The sequence below is a fragment of the Erpetoichthys calabaricus genome, chromosome 12 (assembly GCF_900747795.2).
Source record: "Erpetoichthys calabaricus chromosome 12, fErpCal1.3, whole genome shotgun sequence".
NCBI classification, from domain to species: domain Eukaryota; kingdom Metazoa; phylum Chordata; class Cladistia; order Polypteriformes; family Polypteridae; genus Erpetoichthys; species Erpetoichthys calabaricus.
Window position 1 is genome coordinate 31,804,118 of NC_041405.2, and position 23,290 is coordinate 31,827,407.

The following is a 23,290-nucleotide window of genomic DNA, read 5'->3' on the forward strand; positions in this document are numbered from 1 at the left end:
GAGGTGTATGAGTAAAACTTTGACCTTAATTGAAATATTTAGTTGTGTTAAATGCTTTTAATTATGACGCATTAATCAAATTTAATATAGACCGTTCAACAAACGGATAAGAAAAACAAAAGAATATTTAATTTAAGGTCAAAATGTATTTTTTAAATACTGGATTTTTTTTTTTAGTCTGATCCTTTTTTTATAAAAATGAAAACTGTTTATGGTCTTACCGTTATTTTTCAATGATTTCCATGTGCCTATCCTTCTCCATGAAAATCTCCACTTTCTTTTAAAAGTCCTCCTTATTTTCCTTCAGTGTTTTCTTACTCTTACTTACATTTTGGCTGTCAGTCGGAACAAAAAATGAAAATAAACGGACCGCTGTAGAGCACTTGACTTTCTGATATCGCTAAATTATTGGCACCTCTACGTTGAACAGCAGCAACAAGCACTTCTTGGGCTCACATGCATTCAGTGTGGCACGGTACTGTCTGCATTATCTTCTCTCTTTTCACTGCCTTTTTATGTCTGATCAGCAAGACTAAATATGTTACACACATGCATTAAAGATATTAGAAAGTCGGGGTGTAATAAATGTATTGGCAATATACAGCGAGATGGCAATAGGTATACCCAATTGCAGGCATCAATCCAGTGTGTGAGGGAGAGTGCAGTCTTCACGTTTCTCCCCTGAATTTGACCAGGAAATTCGCAAATTCAGCGAATTTGACTATAAATATTATCAAAATTATTGCAATCATACAGAAAACAAATTTATAGCACAGACCAGTGGACAAGTTTATTTTATATCATATTTAGTTTTTTTTTATTTTTCATGATGATAGGTGCGGCTCGCCTCACCTGCCTTCCCTGACCGCACATCCCTGTTGTACCGCACACAACCCGTGATGTCAAATGCAAACGCAAAATACTCGAGCCGTACACTACCAGTGCAGACAGGAGTGTCCTGAGCATGCTGCAATGCCGTCTACTGGATAGCATCGAAGCCGAAGGCTGTGAACACTGATGATCTTCATGCGATTTGAAACAGTTCATATGTCGTGCAAGTTTCACGGGAGAACTAACGACCAACGAAGAGCTCTTTTTAGATCATTCTCTTTAATATTGTGTACATGTGAAAAACAGATAATCTGAGAGTCTTTACTGCATCATCAGCAAATCAAAAGCAGACAAGTCTGACCGCACACTGAGTGTGTCACATTGATGTACAGCGCTCGTAATCCTGATGGTTTTGGAGGATCTCTTTCTACCTGAGCTTGTGGTGCAGCTGTGCTTTATAGTAAATTCTCGTTTTCACAGATTTCTGTACAGCTTGCTACTGCAAATCATTCATGTGAACATGACAGGCTTGTGAGATACACATTGAAAAAATGTTTTGATTATAACACGTGACTTTTTCTATTTTTGGTGCCTTTCCTAATGTTTGGAAGAAAGACATATTTCTCTTCGATTTACATTTCTACTCCACATTTTAACATTACAAATCAAACAATTCAGAGGTGATTAAAGTGCACATTGTAGATTTCGGTCACAACATATGGAAATGACAACACTTTTTATGTACATGCTCCCCACATTTTAGAGCACCATAATGTTTAGGACACAGAAATGGAAGGTCTAATAAAGCCGTCATGTTTAAGACTTTCTCGCATATCTCTTATTCTTCAATGCCTGCTTGAAGTCTGCGATTCATAGATAAGCCATTCAGCCATCTTCTGCTCCTTCTTTTTTCGGGAGCTTGTCCCCTTAAGTGTTCTCTTCGAATTATGAAAGGTCTACAAAATTGGATTTAAAATGTTCCATTTTTAGCTTTAAAAAACTCCTGTGTTGCCTTAACAGTATGTCTGGATCATTGTCTTCTTGTAGAATGAAGCGCCGTCAAGAGCATTTTGAAGCACTTAGTGCAACTTGAGCAGATCAGATGTTTCTATATACCTCAGAATTCATTGTGCAGCTGCGATGAGCAGTTCAATCATCAATGAAGAGAAGTGTGTCAGGACCTGCAGCAGCCATACATGCCGAAGCCAAAACACCGCCACCACCAAGTTTAACAGATGAGATGGTCTGCTTTGGATCTTGAGGAATTCCGTTTCATCTCCTTGCTTTACTCTCGCCATCACAAGTTCATATTTGTCTCATTTTCACACAATAACTTTTTCCAGAGTTCTGCAGGCTCTTTTAAGTCCTTTTTCATAAAGTGTAGTCTGTCCATCCTGTTGTTGTGGCTAACTGGTGTTTTGCATTTTTCAGTGTGGCCTCTTTATTTCTGTTCATGAAGTCTTCTGTTGATAGTCATCTCTGACACACACATCTGCCCCCAATGACTGTTTCTGATCTGTTGGACAGGCATTTGAGGCTTTATCTTTACCATTGTGAAGATTCTCCTCTCATCAGCTGTGAAGGTCCTCCTTGTACTATCAGCTCTAATTCATATTCAAATCAGTTTTATAAAATTATAAAACCAGGAGCTGTCACAAAGCAGCACTAAAAATTGTGCCACCATGTTGCTCCAGATTGTAGCTGAAGTTATGAAAATAATTTCTATCGACAGATAACCCACAGTACTTATCCAATGATCTGCTGCACATTTGATTTTAATTTGTCTTCTACTTTGAATCAGACTCCAGCCTTGATTAATCAGGCAGTTATTTCTCAATTTCTGATGTTTTGGCATCAATCCTGAACTTACAAAGCTGGTGTTTCTGTGTAATATAAAAGGTGTAAATGCATGTTAAACACACAGCAGCACTTTTGGCAATATTCTCAACTGTAAACATTAACTTACTTAACAAATAATTCCTGTCAATTTTTTGTGAATGACTTGCGAAACATCAAACTTTACATCTTTCACTATTGTGATTGATTTCATAACTGGCCAAGGTGGTGTGAGGCCTTCAAAACAATAAAGGAAGCAGGCCAGAATCCCACCAGCCTTCCCAGAGGAGGTGCACCATAAACCAGCCTAGCTTCCAGTTGAGTGACTAGCTGCAGCCTACAACAGCACAAAATGTGCTTTACTCTTAAAGTTCTGAAACAGTTTCTGTAAAGACCTAAAACACACTAAAAATGCCCCAGAAGGAAAAGGGTCACTGTTAACCCATGTCTTGTATGGAGCAGGAAATCAAGAAATCTCAACAGATGAGTATTTATTGAATGAAAAAGAAAAACACAATGAAAACTTCAAAGGAGAAAAAAAAATCCTAGCAAAGAAAGTAAGGACTGTAGATCTGCATGTTCTAGCAAGACATTGATGAAGACTTAAATGCTAAGTAAACCGAGAGCCACCAGAAACCAAATCCTGAGGATCATCGACTGGGTATGAATTGCCTAAATTGAAACAACATCACGTCAAGTTCTTAAATCAAATGGCTTTGAGGTGAAAAAGGATGAGCCACAATAACATGTTGTGGACCACTAGGGGGTGTACCGCTCCCCAAACCCTTACAGAGACAGGCTGAGACACAAGTTCAACAAAGCACACACTTTAATCAGGTGGGGAAGCATCGTCTGTTGCTACCCATTTCACAGCACAGTATAGAAAGTATCCAACACAATACAATATAACACAGCCCTTCTTCATTTTCTTCTTTGTCTTTCTCTCTCTTTCTCTCCCTTTCTCTCTCTCTCTCTCTCTCTCTCTCTGTCTTCCGTAGCCTCCTCTCCTTCTCGCAAGCTTTGTCCTCCACCTCCCGATTCTGGCTCACTGAGTGGTGATGGTGAGGTGGTTCATTTTATAATACAACTGGAAGTGTTCCAGGTGTTTCTTGACCTTCTTCTAGCTGTAGTTCTTGATGTGATAAAAGTGGTTCCATCTAGGACTCAGTTGCAACTGCAGCACCCCCTGGCAGCACCCAAGGAGCCCAGCAAGGCTGCTCCAAACTACAACTCCAAACATGCCCGGCGGGGATCCTTGGTGCTGCAGCAACCCAATGGGGCTGCATTCTAGTGTGAAAGATTGTGACTGCAACAAGATTTCTACCTCGGTCCTTTCGCCCAGCCAGCAATGACCCTGGCCATCCATCACAATGTTAAGAACACAAAGACTACTGGATGGCTTGAACTACACACTACATGTCTGGTAACACATCAATTACTGCACAGCTTGGTGTCTGGGGAGTCATTGTGATGTCAGGAAGCAATTCAAAAAATGATTTTCAATATTTGTGTTTATCTACACTAAGAATCTGGGGCTGCTTGAAGCAGGAGCAGCACACTTGTGAATATTCCTGCAGTGAAAGGAGCAAACTGACTTCCGTCCTGGTGTTTTCAAGTTTAGTGCAGTCAACCATAGTGGAAGGTGAAAACCAAAGAAGTAGTGTAATATCTTGTGAATGATACACTCCTGTCATTGATCTTCTTTCTTTCTTTCTTTCTTTCTTTCTTTTTCAAATTTCTGTGGTTATCTCTAAGTCTTCCTTGGCTTCCAGTGTTTAGTATTAACTGGGAAAAGCTCAATTCAGAATTGGAAACACAATATGTTTTAAGGGAAACAACAAAAAGCTGACATGCAGTCATCATTTTAATATGAATGATGACTTTTAATCTCGATTGCTAAATTGCAATGTTGCACACATATAACAATGAAAAATGTGTTTAGAGCATTGCTTCAGAAGTTAAAGCTGAGGATTTTTATACAAATTTTAATAATAAATTAATTGACTAGGTTAATCTTATTAGACTGTTTGCTCTGGGATTAGGGATTATTTACTGATTTTATCATGGGTTAAAAAATTTTCATCATCATCAAAGAGATTTCAATTCCACTTTTTCGGGTGTTTTGACTATTTAAGATGTTATCTAGTGATGATGCTAGCAGGTCTGTTCTCTTCCACTTGTTGTTGTCAATTTCAGGATACAGTAAAGGAGCAAACGTCACAGAAACGAAATGTAAGAGCTTAAAGCTTTGGTAAAAACACAAAAATTTCATATAAGTGTAAATCTCACACTACATCGCTTTTCTAAAAGTAGAATAAGAAATGAAGAAGAGCAAAAGACCAACTAATTAAACAGTTGGAGATAAAATAACTCATCGATTGTGAAACTGTTTGAAACAAAACTCTGAAGCTACTGATGTGAATATTTCAAAAGCACCAAGTGTTAATTAAATCTTACAGGCAAGTGAAACCAGCTAATAGAAACTGGGAAAATTCTGAAATTGTTTTTCTGCAAAACAGACGTTGAAGTGTACTTGTTTTCAAGAATACTTTTGAGAACCTGAAAATGTGAGTTAAAAATGAAGCACAAGTAAAATAAAAATCAAAACAGAATCAGTTTGATAAAATTAACAGTCTTGAGTGCTGACAGAGGGATGTAAAGGTCGATGATGAGGTGACTTCAATTCAAAGCCGTCATCTGAAGTTAGGAGTCGAGATGGAATTAAAATGAGCAGCTAATGAGATTCCCTATACAGTGTTTTTGGTATAAGGTCCATGTAAATATTAAATTAAAAAATTAAATCCTTGTGTTAAGTATTAAGAAGGTTCTGTAAGTCCTGTTTATTTATTTATTATCAAAATAATAGAAAAATTAATGCGATTAATGAGACGTTCTTTCAAATAGACGAGCTCGTGTGGTAATCGACATTTCAATTAGCGGCTTCTCTAGCTGGTAGGACACACGTGCTTTGGGGGCGGAGTCTCCGTCTGTTCATAAAGAGGACAAAGCCAGTCAGGGGAACAGCAGTTAGCTTCTTGCCGTCTGGTTTGGTAGTTCTTTCTGGCTCTATGATGAGTGATGAGTGATGAGTGATGAGTGATGAGTGATGAGTGATTGTGTGACTGTGCTCTCTTTCTGGGCTATGAGGCTAATCCCAGATGCTATGGGGCGATTATTCTCCTACGGTAAACTTTTCTTTAATGAAACTATATGGATCCATTTTTTTTTTTTTAACTGTTTGAAGTGGTTTTTTTTTTTGTTTGTTTTTGGCTTAAATTTTTAAAGCTTTGTGGCTGAATTGTTATTGGTGTTCATTTTATTTCAGCATAGAAATTGCAGTGTGTAATTTATCTGACTGGGTGATCTAATGGTCAAGTGTAGGGTATTTATTATCTCATTGCAAATGTCATTATTTTAGCTTTATTTCTACTGCTTTATAAAACCCCTTATTTCCTTGATTAGTGGATGCTCAATTGTGTAGCTTGCTGTTGGGCAAATATTGCTATGTAACCAATGGCTTAAGGTTTGGATTAGATAAAACATGGCCTTGTTAGGATGTAGTTGCTTTTTGCTCTGTTACAAGCAAATGGCTCTTCAGAGTGATGCTATAGTGGAACTGTTCCTGGTTTTGAAAAGAACAATCTGCATAAAGGTTCCTGAAAGAACTCTAGTATTCCTGTTTGTTACTGTTTTTAATAGCTTGGTTTGTGCAGGGTTTTTGTACATCTAAGTCTTCAAGTACCTGTACAAAGAAACCTTCTCAGAATGAAATTGCCCTTTGTCAAGTATTGCCTCTAGAAATTGCACAACCTAGTAAAGAACTGGTTTTTGGAGCCATTTTGAGGAGTGTAAGAAGGAATGATATAGTATTAACTTCCTCTTCCTGTATCCTCAACTTATTTGAGACCCATCCAGATGTTCAGAAGCTGTTCCCCAAGTTTGCTGGCCTTCCCAAAGAGCAGCTGCAGAACAACCCTAATCTCCAGGCCCATGGGGAAATTGTGGTTTGCAAGCTGACCGAAATCCTGAAAGGGGAATGCATGCTAAGCAGCACAAGATCCCTCTCATTAACTTTCAGGTGCTTCAAGCCTTTAAATCCAGTATGGCGTGTTCTGATGCCCATGCTCAGAACAATGTTATGAAAATGCTGGGTTTCTAACAGGGGTGTAATATAGTGTTTTCTCGCCACATTTCAGAAAAGTACAGACTTTGGAAGCCCTTTTCTCTAACCTTGATAATGCAATTGTATGTCATTGTAGCATCTTTAAGGATGCATTTAAACACCTAATGTCCATGGTGTCCCCTGAGTCGGGAGATGTGAGGTATCTTTAGTTTATTTTTAATGTCCAGAACACTATAGTCTTGATTTGAAGACCATTCATGTTGGTGTTCAAGGCAGTAATCCATCAGTTTAGCTGGCATAGCTCCTCTTCCAGAGTTTCAAATTTCTGGAGCTGTGAAAAGGTTAGAGTATGAGTTGTATACTAACTTCCACTGAACAGATACTGACTCTTCCTTTAGTCAATACAAAGGAAAAGTTCACCCTTTTTTGCTTGTTTTTAAAGCTTTCTTCTAGAGTCTGTAATTGTATGAGTATGTATAGATGCTCTCTCCATTTCTTTGCAAATTTAAGCTCTATACATCTGTCCTTAACAATTGCTTAATACCATTGTACATCTCCAAATGTTGGTTTATAATAGATGTCCCTCGCCCCACGCCCCCCCAGGGATAAAAGAACATATATTAAATTCTACCAAGACCTTGGATTTTAGTTTTGATAACCCAATTAAGTCCTCTGACCCTGTAGTTAGGATATAGCGGGTTAGTTAATTGGGTTATCCATCCATTATCCATCTTCAGAATAGAGTAACTGTTTGTTTAGTTTTGGACTAAGCAGTTACTTAATTCTAAGATTTACTGGATAGTGCTGGCAGATTTTTGTTCCTTCAGTTTTAAGACAGGCATGACATGTAGCAGTTTGTTTCCTGCTTCAATAAGCTGACGGTTTTTAGTCTCATTAGTTCAAACTGCAGAAAAGGGCTGGCAATAATTTTTACTTTACAGATCATCAGTGAAGTCATTGTTATGGTGGCGGCAGAGAAGCTTGATGGTTTTGGTCCTGATGCTCAAACCACCCTGAAGAATATGCTGAAGCAGTTTCAGATTGATTTGGGAGCTTGCTATGATGAGCTTGGATTTAATAAGTAGTTTTAATTGTGGTTTGTGTCAACTGTCTCAAACAGATGTTTTGAATAAAAGTAATTCAAAAGTGAATGGTTACTTGGTCCTTTGTATTTAACTAGATATTCTATCCTTTAGGTTCTATATTCTGCCATTCTCACTGTTTAGAAAATAGTTTGAGCTGATCAGATGTTTCTCTACACCTCAGACGTCATTGTGCAGTTCCATTAATGAAGTGTGTAAGGACCTTTGGCAGCAATACATGCCCAAGCTGTAACTCCACGACCATGTTTAATAGATGAGGTGGTCTGCTTTGTATCTTGAGCAGTTCTGTTTCATCTCCACTCTTTGCTCTTGCCATCTTTTCATTTTTGTTAACATCTGCTCAAAAGACCATTTCCCAGAATTCTGCAGCCTCTTAAGTCCTTTTTCATAAAGTATAATCTGTTCATCCTGGTTTCTGTGGCTAACCTGTGGTTTGCATCATGTAGTGTGGCCTGTGTTTCTGTTCATGAAGTCTTCTGCTGATCATCATCTCTCACCCACACATTGACCTCCTGAACTGTCTTACCAGTCACAGGCATTTTGGGCTTTTTCTTTACCATTGTGAGGATTCTCCTGTCCTCGGCAGTGGAGATCTTGCTTGTACTATCGACTCTAATTCACATTCAAATCAATTTTATTAAATTAAACCTTTAGCTGTCACACAGCAGTGCTAATTTGTGCCATCGTGCTGCTCCAGATTGTAACTGAAGTTATAAGAATTTCTATAGACAAAAGCCTAAAGTACTTACCCAATGATCTGTTGCACATTTGATTTTAATTTGTCTTCTACTTTTAATCAGACTCCAGCCTTGGTTAATCAAACTATTATTTCGCAGTGTCTGTTTTGGCATCAATCCTGAAATTCCAAAACTGAGTTTTCTGTGTGATATAAAAGGTGTAAATGCATGTTATACAGACAGTGGCACTTTTGACATTTAAAATTCTTCTCAAACAAACATTAACAATTCCAAAAACACCATCTCCCAGAAGAAAAAGGATCACTTTTACCCCCTGTCTTGTACAGAAGAGGATTTGAAGAAATCTCCATAAATGAGTGTTATATTTCCTTCTTTCTACCTCTTTTTCCAGAGACACATGAACTTTCCAGGTTTGCTATTGGATTGGTCTACTCTCGCACCTAAAGAATAACACCCACACATACATATACACATACCATAACCACAACAGTGCCCTATAAGTGATGTATGCACAGCTGGTTAATGTCTAGCACTGTAAATCACACAAGTGTCTTATGAATAACGCACAACTTCTCACCCTCTTAGCACTCCAAGACTTTTTATCAGTACAAACAATGTTTTAAATATATATCTTAGACCTAAATTTTGCTTTAGTATCTAGGAATATACAGCATATTCAAACATACAAATGCTCAACATCCTTGGTTATAGGTCATTTATCAACCAAGAGTTCCATATTTTACGTACTGTTCCTTACTATTGAGTGGAGCTCAAACACTCAGATCAGTGTGTATGGCAGACTTCTGTGCTCTCTTATAACTATTTTATTACTTCAGTCACTTCAGATATAAAAACAAAGTATAGAACTTTCAAAAGTAATATGTATTTATTACATGTATAATACCAAATAGAACAAAAAATAAAAGAATAAGATTGATAGTAACATCTGAATACATAGTCTTAAAGAAAGCTTACTGAATGAAATTAGAGATGTCAAGGATGAATGTCCCAGGTCGGCATTGATTTACCAATTTATGTTCATGAAGTGCTGTTAACTGACGATCAGATCGGATGATGTCTTTGTCTTCTGATGTCGCTCTTCTGTCGTTACTGTTCCTTTTCTAATGTTGCTTTCAGACGAGGCATATTTATCTTACGTTCTACATGGGGGTTTCTTAGATATTCCGATTGGCTGGTTGTCAATATGATGGATGAAATTGCTCAGACTCTTTAACCTTGCTTGAGTACATCAGTTTTTTTTTAAGCAATAAAGTTTCTAATGTTTTAACAATCTCCCGTCTCAAGCTGTAATTTCCAGTCCAATGGAATCTCCTTCTTGTTCACAGGTTGTAAAGTAATCGGATACAGCTTGAAGCATAGAATGTCTTCCTTTCCCAAGGTGTAAACCAATTTAGTCCTGACACCCTTCCCTTCAGAGGTGATAAAATCATCAATACAGCTTGAGGCGTCTCCTGAGTTCCTGCTCAATTTAGACAGACGGTACTATGATTGATATTGGTACAATTCAGGAAAACAGATTGACTTTCATGTTAACTGTCCATGCAAGTGACCTGTATTTAAGTTCATGAGATAAAAATAATGAAAATATAGACAAAAATTTACAGATTTTGCAAACCACAGCAATTAGTATTTATTGAATGAAAAATAAAAACACAACAAAAGCTTCAAAGGAGAAAAAAGACAATCCTAGCAAAAAATGTTAAAGTCACAATCTGTTAGAATATCCAAGTTACAGAGCAGAAAAGGTCAAATCACCATCAAAAAGAGAACAATACTTAAAAAAACACAGACACCAGAGCATATTTGTAATGAACCGCACTGGACTTCTTTCTTTTTTCCAGTTGAAGAGCAGGCTTACATATCAATTTCTTTGATGTATTTTTGTCACCTGCTGAACAAAAGTCCTTATTTCTTTCCATGGGTTCATATTAAATCCTTTATCTCTTCTACTTAGAATCCGTTCCTTTTTCCTGAATCATTTAAATACATCATAAATGCTCTTAATAGAAACCTGTTCTCTACTACCTTTTTCCTAATTTTACTAATATTGATAAAAAGCTGTCTTCTTTTTAACTGACTGTATCTATTTGTTTCATAGTATATTCCTACACTTATTACAAGACATTTTAAAGTGTTTCTTTTATCTTACATCGTATGAAATCCCTATCTATATGCTCTCCAACATAACATAAATACTGATTTAGTGCACAATGCCCTAATCAAAGCCTAATAATGGTGACTTTGTCACTCCGTGACTGACTTTTCTGTTTATTATATCCTTGACTGTTGGTTTTAGTAGATATTAGTGCCTTACTTTACAGCTGCATTGACATACAATGTGCCACTCAGTTACTATTCATTTTTTAATCAACTTTCTAAATTTAATTTTTTCCAAAGATAATTCTAAACTTATTTGTTCTTTATTCAATGCCTTAAATTAAATATCCAACATACCTTTATGTCTTGGAATCTATATTAGTTTCACTAATACTTTACTCATGTATACACCTACTAAGTTGTGTTTTATTTCTAAAATCAGTCCTTGTCTATTAGACAATTTCCTAGCCACTGACACAAGAAAGGACAATAAAGAATACATTAAAATAGCAACCTTCTGAAACTTTATTTCAGTTTTCTATTCATGGACCAAAGAAATTGCCAAAATTTTGACTGAAAAAAAAAAAACAACAAAACTAATACCTCTGTGATAGCAAGTTCCTTCTCCAATGTTTTGAAATAAAATGCTGATGCTACTAGATTTTCTCTGGATCATTAGATCCATCTGTGTATAATCCTTATACTACACATATAGATATTTGATAATGATATACTTTTGATACTTTAATAAACTCTTCCCTTTCACTATTTCACTTAGATTGAAATCGTCTTCTGGCATAGCTAGATATCATGGTAGTCATACTGAAATTATGTTATTTGTTATTGAAAATGTATTTATTCCATAGTACCAGGTCCTGATGGCTACCCAGCTGAATCTTATAAAAAAAATTCAATTAGGTTATCTCCCCTTTAATTAGCAACATTTATGGAATCCAGAGACAATATAATTCTACCTCAAACTTATCCCCAAGCATTAATTACCGTTTTTCCTAAGAAATACAAGAACTTATTACAATGTGCATCATACAGACCAATCTCACTTCTGAATAATGATGTTAAGACACTCTGCAAAGTCCTAGCTAGAATGATTGAGAAAGTGCTCTCTCCAGTAATATCACTAGACCAAACTGGATTTATTAAAGGAAGACATTTAGCTTCCAATCTTCCATGCCTCTTTAATGTAATATATCTATAATAATAAAAGGCAAAGCCCTCACTGACTGACTGACTGACTCACTGACTCACTCATCACTAATTCTCCAACTTCCCGTGTAGGTGGAAGGCTGAAATTTGGCAGGCTCATTCCTTACAGCTTACTTACAAAAGTTAGGCAGTTTTCATTTCAAAATTATACGCGTAATGGTCATAACTGGAACCTCTTTTTTGTCCATATACTGTAATGGTAGGCAGCAAGATGGCCGTAGGAGACTGAGTTGCGTATCGCGTCATCACGCCTCCCACGTAATCACGTGAACTGACTGTGAACTCAGTACGTAGAAAAGAAGGAGGAGCCCCAAAGAGCACAGAAGAAAACATTCATTACACAATTGACAAGGCAGCGAAACAATAAGAAGCGAGTGAGTGACGCATACAAGCATCTTCATAAGACACGAGGTATAAAAAAGCACGGTGTAAACCGTAAGTCTAAATTAACTTTATAGAACCGCTCCCGCTGCCGTTTGCAATACCATATTCGCGAGATACAAGTTTAATGAGAAGACACGAGGTATAAAAAAGCACGGTGTAAACCGTAACCTTAACTTTATAGAAACGCTCCCGCTGCCGTTTGCAATGCCAACGGCGAGATACAAGTTTAATGAGAAGACACGAGGTATAAACGAGAGTTTGCATCACTTTGTAACAGAGTTAAAATTGCTGTAGCGAGAAACTTTTAACTGCCGGGTCTTAGCTAACATTAAATAAACCCGTGGACATCGCAACATCACACAAGACAGTGGCTCACGTGAAGTGACTGAACGCAGCAGGAGTGATCTCTTCCATGAATCAAACCTGTTCAAAAAACACATTACACAATTGATAAGGTAGGAAAAGAATATGAAACAAGGCACGGTATAAACCGTAACTTTAAGTTTATAGAAACGCTGCCGTTTGCAATACCATATTCGCCCCTGCGAAGCGCGGTGATTTTGCTATATATATTAAACTATTTCAACCATTGTATGATCTGCTTCTCGCAACTGAAAGAGGGCACCGTGGCAGAAGTTAGCCGACTTGCTCACCAACCACAAGCGTTACCTGGTAGGTAACCACCCATACAATCAGATTGTGAATCAGACTACGAATGCCTGCAATGTAATTACCCCGATCTATATGCTGTCAAATGAACGAACCTCACGCCGTAGCACAACGTTAGGGGCTTCGCCTCTACGTCCGAGGATCGATTCCCGTAAGGGAGTGCAGTGACTGTGTACTCCTGATGAGCCCACAATTACGGCGAAACACGTGTCGCATACTATGCATCTTCAAAGCACGGTGTAAACAGTAAGTTTAAATTGAGTTTATAGAAACGCTCCCGCTGCCGTTTGCAATACCATATTAGATGACTTTGTAACAGAGTTAAAATTGCTGGAGCGATAAATTTTTAACTGCCGGGTCATGTCGCGTGTTCTTGGGTAGGTACACCAAAAAATGTATACATTTATGCATGTAATGGGCAAACAAAAAATGTACTATACCCGAAAGCACTACAGTAGTACTCAATGTATCTTTACTTCTTAAATGTTAATGTTTTACTGTTTAATAATTTATACGCTTCTTATATGTTATTCAGATTCTTTTATCAAAATACCAGTAACAGCGCACTGCACGATAACGTGGAGTGAATACACTTGACATGACCATTCATAGTATTTATCCTCTTTCTCTGTACGTTTACCATTCGTTTGCTCAGAGGTTGATGAGCTTGCTGCTTAATGAGCAGCTCTTGACCCTAGCGTCCCGCTGCTTCTCTTCTTTCGTCGGCATCTTTACCCGTTAAAACTGATTTTTTTTTAAACTTAGTATGTTTTCTTTAATTTTTCAGTTAAGCTGGCACTTAACTCTTCAATCTGCCTCAAGAATGATTAGCGAAGGTGGTAGACAATGAAAACGTCAGCCGTACGCATCCGCCACGCACGCACTGGTGCGCGCAGCTGTGAGTTGATTCTACAATAAAATAAAGATAAAAAGAGTAATAACTTGCAGCACCGCTATTCAATTACACTTGCCTAACGCCTCTCCTAAGGGGAAATACTGTGGGATCTGGGCATCCGTCAAAGCAGCAATCACAAGCCCGATTAGAAAGCGGGAAGCTGTGATTTGTCCTCTCCCTCCCATGTAACAATCGCAGCCCGTGTTGCAACGCACTATGTATGTATATGTATATATGTGTATGTGTGTGTATATGTATGTGTGTATATATATATATATATATATATATATGTATTCATATGTGTGGGAAAGCGAATAGTAGACGTGACGTAGTATCTGTGTACCAAATTTCAAGTCAATAGGTGAAACGGTTTGCGAGCTACAGCTCATTTAAAATCCTGGACAGACAAACGAATAGCCACAGTAGTGTTTTATAGAAGAACATTTTACTGTTTAATAATTTATATTTATATGCAATGTGCTTCTTATATATTACTTCATATTCTCAAATGATAATGATGTTAATGTTGTTTATATTGATTTCTATGTTATTGTAAGTGCTCTTTATTTGTGGAAAAATAAATTTGGCAATTAAACTTATTTTATACATACATTTTATTTTTTTCTCTTGCACTCAGTCAGCGAATCCACTGGGTAATCAGCTATATATATATATATATATATATATATATATATATATATATATATATATATATATATATATATATGTATGTGTATATATATATGTGTGTATATATATATATATATATAGAGAGAGATAGATAGATAGATAGATATATGTGTATGTATGTACATATACAAATATGTATATATATGTATATACAGTGGTGTGAAAAACTATTTGCCCCCTTCCTGATTTCTTATTCTTTTGCATGTTTGTCACACAAAATGTTTCTGATCATCAAACACATTTAACCATTAGTCAAATATAACACAAGTAAACAGAAAATGCAGTTTTTAAATGATGGTTTTTATTATTTAGGGAGAAAAAAAATCCAAACCTACATGGCCCTGTGTGAAAAAGTAATTGCCCCCTTGTTAAAAAATAACCTAACTGTGGTGTATCACGCCTGAGTTCAATTTCCGTAGCCACCCCCAGGCCTGATTACTGCCACACCTGTTTCAATCAAGAAATCACTTAAATAGGAGCTGCCTGACACAGAGAAGTAGACCAAAAGCACCTCAAAAGCTAGACATCATGCCAAGATCCAAAGAAATTCAGGAACAAATGAGAACAGAAGTAATTGAGATCTATCAGTCTGGTAAAGGTTATAAAGCCATTTCTAAAGCTTTGGGACTCCAGCGAACCACAGTGAGAGCCATTATCCACAAATGGCAAAAACATGGAACAGTGGTGAACCTTCCCAGGAGTGGCCGGCCGACCAAAATTACCCCAAGAGCGCAGAGACGACTCATCCGAGAGGTCACAAAAGACCCCAGGACAACGTCTAAAGAACTGCAGGCCTCACTTGCCTCAATTAAGGTCAGTGTTCACGACTCCACCATAAGAAAGAGACTGGGCAAAAACAGCCTGCATGGCAGATTTCCAAGACGCAAACCACTGTTAAGCAAAAAGAACATTAGGGCTCGTCTCAATTTTGCTAAGAAACATCTCAATGATTGCCAAGACTTTTGGGAAAATACCTTGTGGACTGATGAGACAAAAGTTGAACTTTTTGGAAGGCAAATGTCCCGTTACATCTGGCGTAAAAGGAACACAGCATTTCAGAAAAAGAACATCATACCAACAGTAAAATATGGTGGTGGTAGTGTGATGGTCTGGGGTTGTTTTGCTGCTTCAGGATCTGGAAGGCTTGCTGTGATAGATGGAACCATGAATTCTACTGTCTACCAAAAAATCCTGAAGGAGAATGTCCGGCCATCTGTTCGTCAACTCAAGCTGAAGCGATCTTGGGTGCTGCAACAGGACAATGACCCAAAACACACCAGCAAATCCACCTCTGAATGGCTGAAGAAAAACAAAATGAAGACTTTGGAGTGGCCTAGTCAAAGTCCTGACCTGAATCCAATTGAGATGCTATGGCATGACCTTAAAAAGGCGGTTCATGCTAGAAAACCCTCAAATAAAGCTGAATTACAACAATTTTGCAAAGATGAGTGGGCCAAAATTCCTCCAGAGCGCTGTAAAAGACTCATTGCAAGTTATCGCAAACGCTTGATTGCAGTTATTGCTGCTAAGGGTGGCCCAACCAGTTATTAGGTTCAGGGGGCAATTACTTTTTCACACAGGGCCATGTAGGTTTGGATTTTTTTTTCTCCCTAAATAATAAAAACCATCATTTAAAAACTGCATTTTGTGTTTACTTGTGTTATATTTGACTAATGGTTAAATGTGTTTGATGATCAGAAACATTTTGTGTGACAAACATGCAAAAGAATAAGAAATCAGGAAGGGGGCAAATAGTTTTTCACACCACTGTATGTTTATATATATGTAGATATACAAATATGTATATATATGTATATATGTGTATATATATGTAGATATACAAATATGTATATGTATATATATGTATATGTGTCTGCGTGTGTGTGTATATATATATATATATATATATATATATGTATGTGTATATATATGTTGATATATGTATATATATGTGGATGTGTATATGTATATATTTATGTATATACAGTATGTTTATGTATATATATGTTTACATAACCTCTTTAACACAGTACTTCTCCGCTGCGAAGCGCGGGTATTTTGCTAGTTCACTCATAAAGTCTAACACTCCAGAGATCTTATTTTCCTTGAATGCTGAAAAAGCATTTGATATGGTTGAATGGGATTACCTGTTCACCGCTTTGCATAAATTTAGGTTTGGCCTGAACATTTGTGCATGGATCAAACTACTGTATACCAGTCCAAAATTTTGACTTTCTATTAACAACATTATTTCAGACTAATTCAAACTAGAACACCGTAGTAGTCAAGTATGCCCCTTGTCACCACTGCTATTTGCAATCACCATTGAGCCATTGCCTGTTCACTTTTGAAGAGATAAAAGGGATTTTCAAAGAAGGACTTGAACATTAAATATCACTGTATGCAGATGGTATGGTACTATATATATCAGACCCACAAAATTCTGTGCCTGCAGCCCTAACTGTATTAGCAGAATTTCAAAAGATATCTGGACTCAAAATTAATTAATTAATTTGAACAAAGCTTTCTTTCTCCAGTGAATTCTCTAGCAAACAACACTAGATTCGACATCTTCCCATTTATCATTGCAGATCAATTTAATTATCTAGGGGTAAACATCACAAGTAAATATAAAGCTCTTTTTCAAAACGTTTTGCTGTTTGCATGGACACAATTAAACAAGATGTGCATAAATGGTCTTCCCTCCAACGTACTTTAGCAAGGAAAATTAACATTGTCAAGTTAAATATCATCCCTAAGCTTCTGTTTCTATTTGAAAACATCCCCATATACATTAACAAATTATTTAAAAAAAAAATTAGATTCAGTCATAGCCTCATTTATTTGGAATTCAAAATATCCACACAACCAAAGAGTGACCCTACAACAACCTAAATGAGAAGGTGTCATGGCTCTATATAATTTTCAATTTTATTACTGAGCAGCAAACATACAAGCTATAAAAACCTGGACATTGACGCAAATAGATGAACACACACTAGTTTGGTCTTTAGCAGACATGAAATCCTGCAGTACTTCTTTAAATTCCTTCTTTTGTACACCAGTAGGTACAAGGCATTATCAATATACCAACAACCCAATTGTGCTTCATTCACTCAGAATATGGAACCGATGTAGGAAGCACTTTGAAATTAGAGATTATTTTATCCATGGCACCGCTACATGATAACCACGTTTTTCCACCCTCTCAAGCCCACACAAGTTTTAATGTTTGTAAAACGTATGAGATTAAATCACTAAGAGATTTGTATATGAATAATGTCTTTGCATCCTATGAACAATTGCACACCAAATTTAGCCTCCCATCAAGACAATTTTTCCACTATGTCCAAATTAGAAACTTTGTTAAATGAAATTTGCCCAGTTTTCCTCACCTCCCACCTTATTTCTATTCCAGAAGAGATATTGATCAGTCTTGAAGACTCAGACAGTATTTCTAGAATATATAAAACCATTTTAAAGTCCCTTCCTTTTAAAGATCCCAGAGTACAGTGAGAAAAGGATCTCTTACTCAACATTTCAGAAAAGGAGTGGAAGGCAACCATGCACAGAATTCACTCCAGCTCCGTATGCGCAAAGCATTCAATTATTTAACTTAAAATTTTTTATCAAGTACATCTATCTCGTTTAGAATTGTCCAAAATATTTCCAAGGTAAGATCCATCCTGCAAACGTTGCAATCAAACTCCAGCATCTCTGGGCCACATGTTTTGTGTGTGTACCAAATTAACATCGTTCTGGACAAAAAATTTTAAATGCCTTTCAGACAGCCTTGGTGTCCCAATCCCTCCTAATCCATTAACAGTTGTGTTTGGTGGACTCCCAGATGGGCTTAAAGTGGAGAAGGACAAACAAACTGTGATTGCCTTTACTTCACTACTAGCATGTAGACTTAACTGGAAGAATCCTAACCCAACTCTTTTAAATCAGTGCATAACTGATGTTATATACTATTTGAAATTGGAAAAATCAATTTCTGACTTAGAGGATCTGAACCTGATAGGATCTAATCAATACCATTTTAGAATAAGCATTTACACTGGGGAGAAAGACTCCTTTTCTATTTTTACTACTCTTAAAAGTTTTACTCTGGCTGTTGGCCTTCCTCTTCTTTTCCATAGGTGGGGGTTGAATTGAATTGAATTTTGTTAAGTTTGACTGGATTGTATGGAATGTTAAATAGAAAATTCAATAAAAGGTTAAAAAAAAGAAAAATGTATTTATTCCACAATCAGACACCAATGTTATAGCTCTTTCCCAATAAGACTTATATTTCACCCTTTCATATTTATGTTTCTTGCAATCTCTTAAAATCCCAGCAATGGGATGATTATCACCTTGTCTTCAATAGGCTCGGTAGTTATTATCAAGTCAATTAAAATAAAGAAAAATGAAGTTAATAAGCAGCAAAAACTGGTCACTAAGTAAGAAAGGGTTACATTGAAAACCTGAAGCTACTGCAGCCCTCCAGAGCCGGAGTTGGAGACCTCTGATCTATTAGAATGTATTTTCTAATGCATGTTGTATTAAAATGCATTGAATATGTCATTCCAACAGATGGCACATCACAAACATTAGCACTACTTTTACAAATCCCATACTCAATGTCATAACAGACACATTGCATCCAAATGGACACACACATACACAGACAGACACACAGACACTTAGCCTTTTATTAATGTGGGTTTCGCCCACCAGTTTACTAAACTCTGATGCAATCACTATAGCTCTATATGAATTAGGAGAATATTGATCCTTTCTATGTTTCACTATTTATCACTATCACTTTTATTAATTTTGTCGTTGTCTTTGGTTACTGATCCTTAATAAAAATCATATTAAATTAATGAAATATTAAATGAATCATCTTATCATTAAATTTTCAAAATAAATGTTATAAATATTATCCAGTCCAGGAAAAGAGAAGTTTTCTTTGGCTATTATTGACTTTAATTATACTAAGGACGAATTACTGTATCATTAACAGAACTACAAATGTCTGACCAATCCTCTGCTTTACAACTACATTTCATAGACTGTTGATTTCTAAACTCTTGAAACTGCTCGTGCTTATTGTCATCTCCAGTAGCTTTTCTATTGGTTTCTGCAAGTAAATTTGTTTAAAACAAACCTCATTCTGTGTATCTGGATTCAGTTTTTAAGTATGTATTCTTTTTCTTTTGGATTTACCATTCATTCTTTTAATTTTGTCCCACACTTCCTTAACTGTTGCATCTTTATTTACTGATGAACAGGATATCCTCCAATATTCTTTTATTGCTAATTTACAGATTCTCCATGACTTTGTTATTAGATGTTTATATTGTATTAAACTATTGTATGTAAATGCTTTCTTCAGTCTTCTGAAAGCACTACAGTATCTCTTTCGTGAATTATTTTATCGCAGACCACTATGGAATAATTTTTGACCTCATGTTTTATTTTATTTTTTGGGATACTACTGTTTAACAGCTGTCTTATTTAACAGATCAATTAACTGGTCACTAAAGTGGCAGTTGCTCATGTAACTCAGCACAAGTACATTTAAATTAATACCAGTTAGCTTTATTGTAATTAAACTTTGGCACACTATCCATACTGCAAGTTTAACACATTTTGTATTCCTACTGGCTCAGTGGTAACACTGCTGCCGGGCATTAAGAAGGGAAGAGTCCATGTCGAGGGTCCTCCATGTGTAGAGTTTGCATGTTCTCCTGGTGTCTGCATGGGTTCAATCCTGGTGCTCCAGTTTCCTCCCAGAGTCCAAAGACATGCAGGTTAAGTAGATTGCTGATACTAAAGTTGAAACGAATCAACTTTAAATCACCTTTATAACATTGGTGCCTACGTCTTTCAAACTCAAATTTAGCTTTTTCATTATATTGGTGGACTTCACCTCTTCAATTTCCTTTTGTTTCAGGAATGTAGATCTGCATGTTCTAATAGGCCATTGATAAAGACTTAAATGCTAAGTAAAGTGAGAGTACCCAACCACTTAGAAAAACTCAACTGGCTATGAATTGTCTAAATTGAAACAGCATCACTTCAAGTTCGTGAATCAAATGGCATTGAAGTGACAAACAACAAGCCACAATAACATGTTAAGAACACAAAGACTACTGGATGGCTTGAACTGCACACTACATGTCTGGTAGCACATCAATTACTGCACAGCTTGGTGTTTGGTGCTCATTGTGATGTCAGTAAACAATTTAAAAAATCTTCTTCTTCTTATGGCAGCTCCCGTTAGGGGTTGCCACAGCTGATTATCTTCTTCCATATCTTTCTGTCCTCTGCATCTTGTTCTGTTACACCCATCACCTGCATGTCCTCTCTCACCACATCTATAAACCTTCGCTTAGGCCTTCCTCTTTTCTTCTTCCCTGGCAGCTCTTATTCTTAGCATCCTTCTCCCAATATACTCAGCATCTCTTTTCAATATTCATGTTTATCCACACTAAGACTCTGCACCTGTTTGAAGCAGGAGCAGCACACTTGAGAATATCCCATCAATTGAAAGGAGCAAACTGACTTCCTTCCTGGTGTTTTCAAGTTTAGTGCAGTCCTCCATAGTGGAAAGTGAAAATCAAGAAGCAGCATAATGTCTTGTAAATGATACGTTCCTGCCATTGACTTTCTTTCTTTCTTTCTTTCTTTCTTTCTTTCTTTCTTTCTTTCTTTCTCTTTCAAATTTCTGTGGCTATCTCAAAGATAAAACACTACTGGAATTATTGTCCCTGTTCCTTGGCTTCCACTGTTTAGTATTAACTGGGAAAAGCTCGAACCAGAATTGGAAACACAATATCTATCTATTATAAAAAGAAATCCTGTCCTGGAAAGCAAACAGCAAGTCTACAATACGTGATCTTCTCGTAAGACATTTTAAAGACCCGCGAGACCAAAGACACACCCTACTTACAAGCTATCAAATAGAACAGTAGGCAGCAAAACATTCAGTCTTGTGAAGGATTTGAGCACACACAGATCCAGGGCTGTCAGCATGTCATAAATTAAATGTCGACATCTAAGCGGAGAAGAAAGCAGCGTGGAGAAAAGAGCAAAAAAGAATAATCGAGGTGCAAATTCAGAAAATAAGGAAAGTAGTTATCAGCCCGGAACTGAAAAAAAAGCATGTCCAATCCAGCTCAGAATTAAAAGACAATGAGTAAAAGAAAGTAGAACTTCATAAAGACGATTACAAATGTTGGCGCTAAACACATGCAGAGCAGGTTAGAGACTAGGAAACCAGTGAAATTAGAAAGGCTCAAAAAAAAAATGGCGCTATACACTTGTGGAGAAAGTTAAAGGATATGAAAGTAGGAAAAGTAATATATAAAAAAAGAAAGTAAAGATCGCAGTAGCACAAACAAACAAACTGCCTCATTTAACTATGCACCAGTCTAACTTTGGTTTTGCACAATAATTGCTACACTATTGCACCTTAACACTTAATTCTACTTTATTAACATAATTGTACTTATTTATTATGTTCTACTATACTGTTACCTTTCAATCTATGACTTTTTGTTAATCTAACTGATATTCTTCTAACTTTGCACAGTTTTTGATAAGAGGATTAGGATGCATTTCACTGCGTGTTGTCCTGTATAACTATATGCATGTGACAAATAAAGAATCTTGAGAATTTCAAAAACGGAGTTTACCGCACATGCATTTATTGGTTACTTTGTTCATGTATATATATTTATCTGTCTGCTTATTTAAAAAGCTACATTTACCCCAGGATTCAAAAACGCTCTCTCTAGCCCTTGTACAAAAACCTAGAGAAAAGCTGGGGTATCACCTTGGTAACCCCATGTACTTTTGGAACTGTGAGAGGAAAATAGCACGATTTTACAGACAGGAGTCCAATGCAGAATTCTATTTACTTTTTTACTTTGTAAAAAAAAAATTATTAACTGCTGATGATGTAGATCATTTTGTCTGTGCTGAAATTCCAAACAGAGAAACCTGTCCTGACCTCATTAAAAAGATTCAGCATATTGGGACTCGCAAGATTGCAAATATTGTTTTTACAGAAGTTCTGAAATAAAAGTGAAACTAATGAAATAGCAACAATTCAAAGAAAAAAAAATCTTAAGAGTGTGCATCCGGAAAACCAAACATGGGGGTTGGCGAGCAAAGCGAGCAGGGGGTGAAGCGCCCTAGTTTTTTAAAGGAAAATATAAAAAGTTGACATGCAGTCATCATTTTAATATGGATGATGACCTGTAATCTCGATTGCTAAATTGCAACGTTGCACACACACAAAGAATGAGAAGAGTGTTTAGAGAACACTGCAGGGCCAATTGGTGCAGCCCATAACAGATCATTTCATGCACTGCAAGCAGCAAAATTTTTATAGATCGGTAACTACACTGAGTTATACAAATTTTAATAATAGGTTAATTGACTGGGTTAATCTTATTAGATTGTTTGCACTGGCATTAGGGATTATTTATTGATTTTATCATAGTGTTGAAATTTTTTCATCATCATTATCAAAGAGTTTTCAATTCCACTTTTTCTAGCGTTTTGACTATTTAAGCTGTTATCTACTAGTGACGACGCTAGCAGGTTTGTTTTCTTCCTGTTATCGTCAATCGTCAATATCAGGATAAGTAAAGGAACAAACATCACAGAAACAAAATATAAAAACTTAAAGCTTTGGTAAAAACACAAATATGTCATATAA

At 36.5% G+C, this 23,290-nt stretch overlaps 2 protein-coding genes and 1 long non-coding RNA gene across 13 annotated transcripts in view; 2 read left to right on the top strand and 1 right to left on the bottom strand.

Annotated features, from left to right (window-relative positions):
• The window catches only part of LOC114662051 (myoglobin-like), a 110,277-nt gene that overhangs the window by 15,412 nt on the left and 71,575 nt on the right, over positions 1–23,290 (top strand). The gene's annotated exons all lie outside the window — the stretch shown is intronic.
• Positions 1–23,290, bottom strand: part of LOC127529846 (uncharacterized) — a 62,305-nt gene that overhangs the window by 1,986 nt on the left and 37,029 nt on the right. The gene's annotated exons all lie outside the window — the stretch shown is intronic.
• LOC114663256 (myoglobin-like) overlaps positions 5,709–23,290 on the top strand; it is a 105,243-nt gene continuing 87,661 nt past the window's right edge. The window contains exon 1 of the mRNA XM_051934887.1: positions 5,709–5,720. The gene's annotated coding sequence lies outside the window, so the exon portion shown is untranslated. The remainder of the gene's footprint in view (positions 5,721–23,290) is intronic.